This window comes from Indicator indicator, chromosome 31, assembly GCF_027791375.1.
Source record: "Indicator indicator isolate 239-I01 chromosome 31, UM_Iind_1.1, whole genome shotgun sequence".
Taxonomy (NCBI): Eukaryota; Metazoa; Chordata; class Aves; order Piciformes; family Indicatoridae; genus Indicator; species Indicator indicator.
Genome location: NC_072040.1, coordinates 948,521 through 959,187, shown reverse-complemented (window position 1 = coordinate 959,187; position 10,667 = coordinate 948,521).

Here is a 10,667-nt window from a genome sequence, read left to right as displayed (position 1 = left end):
TGCTGAGCAGTGCCTGCACAGCCTCAACTTGCTGGTTTCCCCTCCTCTCCAGCAAGTAGGCTGGAGTGGGCAAGAGAGTAAGAGGGGTCACAGATGGGACTTCTGACCCAAACTAACTGAAGAGAGAGTCAATACTCTGTGTGATGCTCAGCAATACAGACTGGAGACACAAATATTCACTCAACTTGCAGAGCAAACTACAGTAACACCCAGCAAACATCAGAAAAATTAGTATTAGGGAAAAGTCTTCACAGGAGTTCTTTGGCCTTAAATTACAAGGAATTGCTGCTTTGTTACAAATCTTTCAAAACCACAGTAACAAAAAAAGCACAATTTTACAGAGGTGGTAACTCATGAACTAGAGAACATAATTCTCTCAGAAATAATTGAGCAACTACTGAAAACCTGTTTGCACAGCTAGCAATTTTTTCAGCAATATCATATGTATACCAAATGACAAATACCACTCAGAAAGCAGGAACTGTACAATGATGAACCTTCTGAAATACAGAAGCTTTTGATACAGTTGGTAAGACTGAAAAATTTGAGACTTTTTGTGGTCAGGATATACTTATTGCCAGATTATCACACAGCACAAGATTCTTCTGTTTAACTGATTACTCTCACCACAATTTGGTCATATAGACACGAAAACATGTTTCATATTCTACTTCTCCATTTATACTCTGTCCATCTCATCTGTGCTTTTCATTCTCAGCTTCTAGAGACATTCCCTTCTCTTCAGACTCCTTTCTTTCAGAACAAGCAACATACAAGAGGCAGGAGGACATCATTATTGCCAGGCAAACATCTAGGACTTGCAAACCTTCTGTTATATGTTTTTGAGCTGGGGAAGCTGCTCTGTGCACCAGGAGGTGATTATGTGAGTTGGTAAGTCTATGGTAAGTCTATCTGGACAACAATAAACATCACACCTGGTTTGACACAAACTTCCACATCAGGACTATAGTAACTTCAAAGTTAGGGAGGTGTCATTATTATTCACATCCATCCCCATAACAAAAGAGCTGAAAAACAAGGCAGAAATAAGAACAAAGCTATGTGTTAGCACTAATACCACGACTGTACCTTAAATAACCACACAGACCTCACTTTAACTACAACATCGTATTGCACAGTGCATTTTATTACCTTACCTGTACTGTAATTGTCATCTTTGACATAAAATCCTTTTAATCCCAGTTTATATAATTTTCGATCTCTGTAAAAATGAAGAGACACATTGACACAAATTTCCATTAAAATGATTTTTTTTTTAAACAGTAAATGCAATCATGCAGTGGAACAAAGCCCCAGGAACATGGTAGAGGTTTCATCATTGGAGGTTTCAAGGTGCAACTGGACAGGATGCTAGATAACCTCATCTAGGCTCCCTTTCCCAGATGATGTCTTGAGGTTCTTTCCAGCCTGGGAAGGTTGCTGAGTGATTCTAAACACCCAGAACAAAGAATACAAAAAAGGTGGCACCGATGTGTGTGGGTGGAATTTAGCGTCTTCAGTCTAAAAGTGCAAATATTCCAGCTACCACCCAAGGCTGAAGGGACCTCACCTCTGCAAGCACCTCGGCTAAACACCGACTGTGTTGAACACCCAAAGCTCCGGTGCCGGCCACTACCTCTTCTCCTAAATCACTCATCCGACAGCCCGTGAGCAGCATCTCTCCGCCTGCCCATTCCTCGTTGAGAAACCCACTCCTCCTTGCCGGCCCGGGGAGGCCCCAGCTCCCTCCATGCCCCTTAGGAGAAGGGAGAACAGGACGGGGGTGTTCTGGCCGCGGAAGAGAGGAGCGCTGCGGCATGAGCTCCGCATAGCCGCTGCTCCAGCCGGGCACCGGCAGGAACCGACGTTTGGGCTCCCTTCCCCTTATAAAAGGCATCGCTTGGTAAAGCAACCTACAAGACACCCGTTAGTGCATCTCCTCCTGCTCACCGCCGCCACGGCCCTTCCCGCACCGCTCCCGGCCACGCCGAGCCCTCCCGCCCGGTGCCGGCGGCGAGGCCGCTACTCACTCGACGAAGGCGCGGGAGCATAGGCAGAGGATGCCGCGGGCCTCCCCCGCCCGCAGCAGCAGCTCCGCCACCAGCTGTCCCCCCGAGTCCTGCACCATCGCTGTGGGGTGACCCACGCCGCGGAACCACTCCGCCGCTTCCTTCCGCCGGAACTGCCGGGAGCGCCGAGCCCGCCTCCGAGCCCGCCCGGCTGCGGCCGAAGGGGTGGCTCCAGCCGAGACGTACCGAGCCGAGCCGAGACGTACCGAGCCGAGCCGAGACGTACCGAGCGGAGCCGAGCCGAGCGCAAGTGCCTCAGAGTAGCGCCGGCCATGGTGGTGGCTGCGGATATTCCCTCAAGGAGCGGCCTCTGCACTTCAACTGTCGGCTGCGCTTTGAGCATCCTGCTTTGGCCTGTCCCAAGCTCCCCAGCCGCAGAGTGGTTTAGTGAATTAGAAGAAGCTTCTTAATGTCCAACTACATTCATGCAAGGAAATGAAATGATCAATCACCAGAGTCAAAGAGTTGTTTTAACTTCATTGTGACTGAGGGGTGCTTAGGCTAATTGCTTACTGTTGTTTCAATAGCATACAAGTGGTTGGTTGGTTGTCTTTTCACACAAGGGAGTGTGGCAGGCAGACCTGCTCTACATACGTGGTTTAATTCAAATCAGTATCAAAGTGCTTTACTGATTCATTACCGACATATAATTAGCCATCAGTCAATGAACTTCACCTTCTGGATGTGTTGGGAAAGAAAATAGATTTAGTGGAGATGATGATGATAATAATAATAACAATAATAATAATATACAAATAGATATAAACCCAAACCCAATACAGAACCCAGGCCTTGAAGGAAATGATATCACCAGCACCATTGAAGCTGGGGGCAGGCACAGACTGGATTTGACAGCATATGGGAACCAGATTCAGGAGCTGGATTCTGGAACTGGATTCAGGAACTCATGGATCAGGATCAACAGACGAATGGACAGAGTCCTCCTGGGATGCCAGCCATGGAAGAAAAGGCTTGGCCCTGGTTATCCGTCAGTTTGATCCTGAAGATGCTGTCCATGGGATGCAATGCCCTGGGGAGCTGAGGGCCACCTATCCTGTCCACTCCTTTCCGCAGGTGCCACTTCTGACTTCCTGCACCTCAAGGTGGGGCACAAGCTGTGGCAGTGCCCTTGGTCTGCACAGGAGCAAGTCTAAGCCACAGTCTTTCTGCAGCCCAGTCCTTGGTAGGAACTCTATCCATCACCTTCTTCCTGCTAGAAGCAGCCACTGCCAGAGAAAATACACTGTTAGCTTCAGAAAGTGCCATTACTTAAGAGACACTGAGCTGAAAGGTAAAATCAAGGAAGAGAATTAGTTCTTTTCTAACTCACACCAGGCCAAATGAAAAGTGTGATCACACAAATGGGTGACTTTTTAGCATTAGGACCCTCTCTCATGCTTAGCCATGGGGTGATTTCATATTCATCTTGTTGCTTTTCGAACTTGAGAATTACTCTTACTTCCTTCATGTACTCATTTATTCTGGTGTTATTTTTATGTGTGAATTTAAATTGCAAAAGCTAGCACGGTACATGTAGTCATGTGTTCCTAACTTATACAGACTGGTGCTAAAAAAGCTGTTATTGAATTGGCTGGTAATAGCTACTCAAGTGTCACAGAAGCCATATAATCACCATGAATTTTAGACCTCTGCAATCAAACGAACACTCTACAAAGCAAAACATGCCATATGTTCTGCTCTTGGTTTGTCTCGCAGCATTTTGACCATACTGGCATTCTGAAGTGTTTGACTGCCAAGATTCAATGATAATTGCTGAAATATTTAATTCTTGAATATTCTGCTCACTGAATATTGACTAGTGTGTGCTTTCATTCACTGTGTCCTCAGCGTGTTGTAAGGAGTTATACCACAGGATGCCTTGCCTGGAGCTGTTATTGGAAGTGTTCCATCCTGAGCACCTGATCGGTTATGAGCAGCGTGATGAAGAAGCCACACTGGAAGGACCTTTGCTTATTGCTTATTATCATGATGCTGTTCTTATGGATTACAGCTGATTTCTGCATTAACACAGGCTAGCTCTGCCACTCAGCAACTAATCACTTTATCAGCAGGATACCAGGTAAATACTTCTGTGGTAAATAAGAGGTTTAGAGCCTAAATTTGTAATCTAAATGCAGACACCAGTCTCCATACCACAATGCACAGAATGGATTTTCTATTTTACTGTTCAGTATTTCATGTATGCTTGGCTCAGGCACAGCTACTGGCAGCTGGAAGAATTAATTACCTAATTACTTTTACAATCATTTGATGTCAGAGTTGCAAGCAAAAGTATGAACCCTTTTAAATAACCTTTCATATCGGCATAACAAATGGATTTTATAGAGAGTAATTACATTGTGCCACACTGCTGTGTACAAGTAGAAAAGGCAAATACAGGTTTTAGGAAAGTGGACAGAACAGTTTTGGCAGAAGCAAGAGAAGTCCAGAGCCAACTTCCTCAAAAAATGACCCAGAGAGGAGATGCAATTCAGCTCAAGCACTCAGATTCAGGACTTTGTGACCTAGAGTCCAGTTTGGTGCATCGTATCTGTGGCTAAGAGCTTTGAGGAGATAGTTTCTGAGCTGTGAGACAGTACTTGAGCTATAGCCATACAGGATAAGAAAAGTAATAGTACAGTCAAAGCATAATTCTTGAGGGAGTAATTGATAGTAACTGAGAAAGAGAAAATAGCAAGAAAGAAAATATAGAACTGGGAAACAATGGTGAGCATATTAATGCTTAGTTTAGTTGCATGTTAGTCCCAGCTATTTATGCTTTGTGTTAGCCAATTAATAATTGCTGAGTGCTCTTGAGCTGTGTATATACTGCTCATAAAACCCCTCTGTGAATGATGAAATATGACCAAACCTGTAGAGTGAGAGTTACTGAGGGTCTCTGTAATCTGTTGTAGGTATATGAGACAGTCTGTCATCCACCCAAGTGGCTGGATCAGTTAGGAAGCTGTGTGGGTTCTGCCTTCTGCCTTGTATTCCTTGAGAGAGCAAAGTAGGACTTCTCTTTAATAGCATGAACATCTGTGTGGCAAATATATCAGCCCTTTCAAACAGATGCCACCTCAGAACCATCACATGCTTCTCCATGAAATAACCTCTGGGTTTGAGATCCTGTGATCCTACTTTTCTGTAGGATTTCTGTTTTCATTATATTTTTTGCAGGTGAACCAAGTTCACATTGCACATATTTGGTACAGTGCTGTTAATCTGCATGTATTTTATACGTCTGATCCTCCCGTCAGTTTGCTTATCAGATCTGTGATTGTATTGCTGTTTCAGGATGAGGCATAGATAACACAGTGCTAATTTTGTATGCATCTTAATCTGGGGTTATTAGAACTGCTATGTCCATCATTTCTACAGTTCTGCCCTAGGACCTGTTTGTATTTGAGCCTTTATCCCTTCTTTATCCATTCTTCTACACTGCATTTCTGTAAGAGAACACTAACATTATATTGATCTCACGAGTCAGCTTCTACTGCTTATCTTTGAAGCAAGGCAAGAGGCTCTTCCTTCCTCTTTCTTAACCCTTCCTCCTCTTTCCTAACCCTGGCTTGCAAGGCAATATTTGTGTTTCTATCAACACTAAAGCTACCAAGGTGTGTGCTCAGCATTAATTAGTTTTGCTAGAATTACAATCAACAGAGAATTTTCCCCTAAGTCAGTTTTGCAGGGACAACAGGTTTTTCCCACCATCTGGGAGATTTTTGTTCAACAAATTTCTTCTTGTTGCACATAACTTTGTCACTGACAACTCCCTTAATCTCTCCTGTTCTCATCCTGTGACATTTAATTGCTATGGCTCGACCTCTTATTAAAATTCTTAAGTTGATGTGGAAGCATCATGTGTTATTGCAAGTGGAGTGGATGCTCTGTGTGCTTCTTCAGTAGCCGTTTGCCTGTACCTGAGTTTTCTGGATACTGGTTTTGACCATTCAGTTAGAGTAGAATAGCATCGTAGAATCACTAAGGCTGGAAAAGACCTTTAAGATCATGGAGTCCAATCATAACTCAAGTACCATGACCCCTAACCTACATCCTGAAGTACATCTACAGATTATTGAACACCTCCAGGGATGGTGACACCACCACCTCCCTGGGCAGTCTGTTCGAATGCCTCACCACTCTTTCAGGAAAGGAACTTTTTCTAATCTCCAACCTAAACCTCCCCTGGCAGAACTTAAGCCCATTTGCTCCCATATCCTGTTGCTACTTACTTAGGAGAAGTGGCTAACACCAGCCTCACTCCAGCCTCCTTTCAGGTAAGAAAACACAGAGCTCACGAAACACTTCTAGTTAGTGAGTTCTACTTTAAGACCCCCCTCCTGAGGGGGAAGTCATGGGATTGAATCCTGATCCCTCTGGACTGCAGAGCTGCCTGCTTTCTCATTTAAAATGTGAATGTCAGATATAATCAGAGATGGCTGAAGTTCCTTTAGAGCATAGATGGACAAGATGACCATGAAGTCTCTGCACTGTATCTTTACAATTTTACAGTATAACTCTTTTTTTTTTTTTCTACAAGAATTCCACTGAATTTTATGTGAACTTGCTTAGAGTTTGGACACGGTGTGGTAATTCTGGAGGACACTAACAGGATAAATAGTCTGAGGTCAGAGTCTCAGCAGCCAATGCTTCTGCACCTTTCAGACTGCTGCTGTGATGCCTGGCTCTTTTCTTCCAAATTTTGATGATCCTTTTGTGGCCATATGGCATACAACATCAGAGATGGAAAAGATATTTTACCCTCCAAACCCAGGATTTCTTTTCATAACCAGCTGGGAAGAGTGGCAGTTGCCATGTGTAATCTTTAGAAATGCCTGAGGGACTTCTTTAAACTTTCTGCAGTGATAGTAATGTGTCAGTAGAACAAGAGTTTCTAAGCTATCAGATGTCCTGTTGTTGTAGTCTAGTGAATTTTGTCAGAAAATTCTATTTATGCTGGGAGTAACCATCTTACTATCTTTCTCCAGCTTTAAAAGTTGAGCAGGTAACCTTTTCTGAATCGGGTGCCAGGTCTTTAAGCAATTAAAGTGATTAGGAATAATTTCATGTAAGATGAGGAAAAGCGAATCTCCATTTACAAACAGGAGTGGAATATGAAGTGATAACCTTGTATTAAAATACATCTGTCCTGTGGAACTGTGACAGGTTATTCAACAGAGAGTACAATTCCCACTGTTACACAGAGAAGTATGAAAGTAAACCACCTGGGGCCTTTTAATTTGGTATCATTTGCAAGTAATTTATACAAACAAGAATTAAATAGAAAGGACATTGAGATGTACTACTATAAAGTGACAAATGGCCAATCATAGACTCACTAGTGCCACATAAGCTGATCTCTGTTGCAGATGAACATGGCTTCATTTTCCTCTCACAGGATGCACAGTCATGCAAGTGGGTGTGCATGCATCAAAACAATCAAGGTGCTAAAAATCCTTTCCTTTTTAATATCACTGCTGTTATTCTAGAAATTTATTCTTAAATAGGGGATTTTACAAATTTCTTTTTAGAAAAAGAACCAAACCCAAAAGCTCAGCCTATATCTAGACATGTATAGTACAGATAAAGAAAAATACTGATGCAGAAAGGCTCTGTATGTCAACTGTTATGCAACATTATTTACAGGCAGTGCTCTACCCAAGATGATTAATAATATTATTTCCACATCTGGGTGGTGCTAATGGAAGAGTTAATTATTTGTTATAACTTTGATTAAACTGTTTACCAAGTATGACTTTAATATCAACTCTTTGACTTAACAGTGGCTAGGTAAATGACACTCCTATTGGTTTCAGAGATGGCCTAGACCCACAGATGTGAACTCAATTAATAATTTGTTCTCTCACTTTTACTTTTAATGATCCTGGTAAGTTCTAACCAGGTGTTATCAGTGTGATTGTCTACAGATGGGCTGTTTCCTGCATGATAGACAAGATTGTGAGATACGTGGCATATAAGTCGTTTCTTTGGGTTAAGAACAAGTTACTGAATGTTGGTGAATTCTGTTATGGTCTTATTGGGCTAAGAAGCTATGGTAACTCAACTATGGATCTGCTAGCAGACACATATGAGTTTGTTACTCCTCTTACAACTACAGAGGGTCTTTGTAACCAGTGGTACCCTAGATATCTTGTACTAGCCTTAATCTTAATTTTGTTGCTTCTTGGGCCTGATGGTTGTGTTGTTGTTCTTCAGTAGCTTTGCTCTTAGGAATGTGAGCATCGATGTGTCTCAAGAGGTCTACCAGAGTTTTAAGGCTAACCCTCTCTTCCTCATCAGAAGGATCTTTCTTAAGAGAGGGACCCTGAGTAGAAGGACCCTCATCTCCATCTGCACCATCTCCTGCAGCATCTGCATCTCCTTTACGCTTTCTGGTTACAGTGGCCACCAAATTTACTGGCTTGGTTTTCACATTCACAGCAGAGTTGGAAGAGCAAGTAGCCTTATGTCTTTCTTGACACAGTGCTATCAGTAGCCATATGATTATTCCAAGAAGCAACAAAATTAAGATTAAGGCTAGTACAAGATATCTAGGGTACCACTGGTTACAAAGACCCTCTGTAGTTGTAAGAGGAGTAACAAAGTCATATGTGTCTGCTAGCAGATCCATAGTTGAGTTACCATAGCTTCTTAGCCCAATAAGACCATAACAGAATTCACCAACATTCAGTAACTTGTTCTTAACCCAAAGAAATGACTTATATGCCACGTATCTCACAATCTTGTCTATCATGCAGGAAACAGCCCATCTGTAGACAATCACACTGATAACAGAGGAAATAAAATTACTCAAAATCCAAAACAGCTTCATTTTGCTTCCTAATCTGAGCAGAAATAAATCAAACAAGCAATCGAGCCCCACGTTGGGCGCCAAAAATAAAAAGTGTGTCGGTGTGAGCTGAAACTCCCCCCCCACCGACAATAACCAGGCTAGCCCAGTCTGGAAGCAAATGAAAAGCTGTATTTACAAGCAGAGTCTAAAATCTACAATGAAATGCAATGAATATGTACAAATATACAAAATTCACAACATTCACAAATATATACAATCAACAGAAAAAGCACAACCGATCTCCCTTTGCTTCCCCCCAAGGGGACCCTCCCAAAGGGGCCTCCCTCTCCCAGGAGCTTCCCCCCCAGACCCCCCTGGACAGAGAAGCAGAGTTAGTTAAGCAGAAAGTTGTTGACTTAGCTGCCAAGGTCAGTGTGTTATCTTCAGCCAGAAGAGAAGAAGAAACAGCAGCCAGACAGCCCAGCAACTACCCCCACTGCCGAACGCAGAATGTGCCGAATGCCTACTTTGTTTTGGGTAATAGTTCTTAAACATTTCTATCTATCCAATGGAAGTCTTTAGAACAATCGTTATTTTGCTTTCTTACACCCAATAGTGACTTATTTACATTCTTTCACTTTCTCTGTTCTGAACTTTGCAAGGAAAAATTAAAAAGACAGTTTCAAACCACCACACCAGGAAACAAAAGGAGCTTGAATCTTGAAGAAGTCCCTGACTTTAAACAGATTCTCATACTGGTCACATCTGTGGTGGTCAGGAGATGCTTTTTCACCGAGGTATCATTGCAGGAAGCACACCACTGGGGCAAGAAAACTAAGAAAAAAACCCTCTACTCCAATATTTACCTTTCTTTTTTTTTCCCCTTTCTTATTGACTACTTTTACCTGCACATTTAGCAGAACAAAGACACTGTTCTGACAACCCTACAGGATATAGGAGACAATGCTTTGTTTTGGGGTTTTGGATTATATTACTATAAAGCAGAACTCCTGAAACTCTTATTGGCTGAGCATACTATCCAGCAGTCTACCTACATAGCCCATGATGTTGTAGAAAACATCATGCCCTGAACTGTAGACACTTCTCAACAAATAACCTCTATTTCTAAGAGTACATTAAGAAATGTATGTTAAGAATACAAGGAAAATGAATAAGACTAAAAGAAAATTAAAAATACATAAGAAAATGTATTTTTAGTGCATTTACTCTGATTCAGGAAGTTGAAAAGGACTTGTATTTTTTTTTAGGTACTCTTTGATTCATTAATTCAACTACATGTTCTCAAATATGAATCTTAAAAATGTCAGCAGCTTCCTACCTTAGGATGACAGGAGTAATGACATCCTGCCAGGAGCAATGGTATTTTATGTGCAATTTCAGCTGTTAGGTTTGGAGTTATGTGGACAACCGGTAGCATTGATGGCTGGAAACAAGAATTGTCTGAGTCATGGCCTTGAGCAGCAGCTGAAAGGGGACATTAATTCAAGATGAAATCTGTAATACCATGACCAGATCATCAGGGTGTGCACCCTTTTACCTGACAATTACAGGTAATAACAGACCACTTAAAAACATATAAATATTTTTACAATCTTCCACCAGAATTATTTACCTCCTTAGGGATTAACAAACCTCTCCTTGTCCATCCAAGGTCAGTAAGCTAGGGCTGTTTGTGACATGAGACTTTCCTGAGCCTATATTCTGCATCAAATCTGCTACTGTGTTAAAACCTAGCTGGATTAAGCTGTTAGGTGTTCTCAGCAGCAAAGTAACTGGAGTCA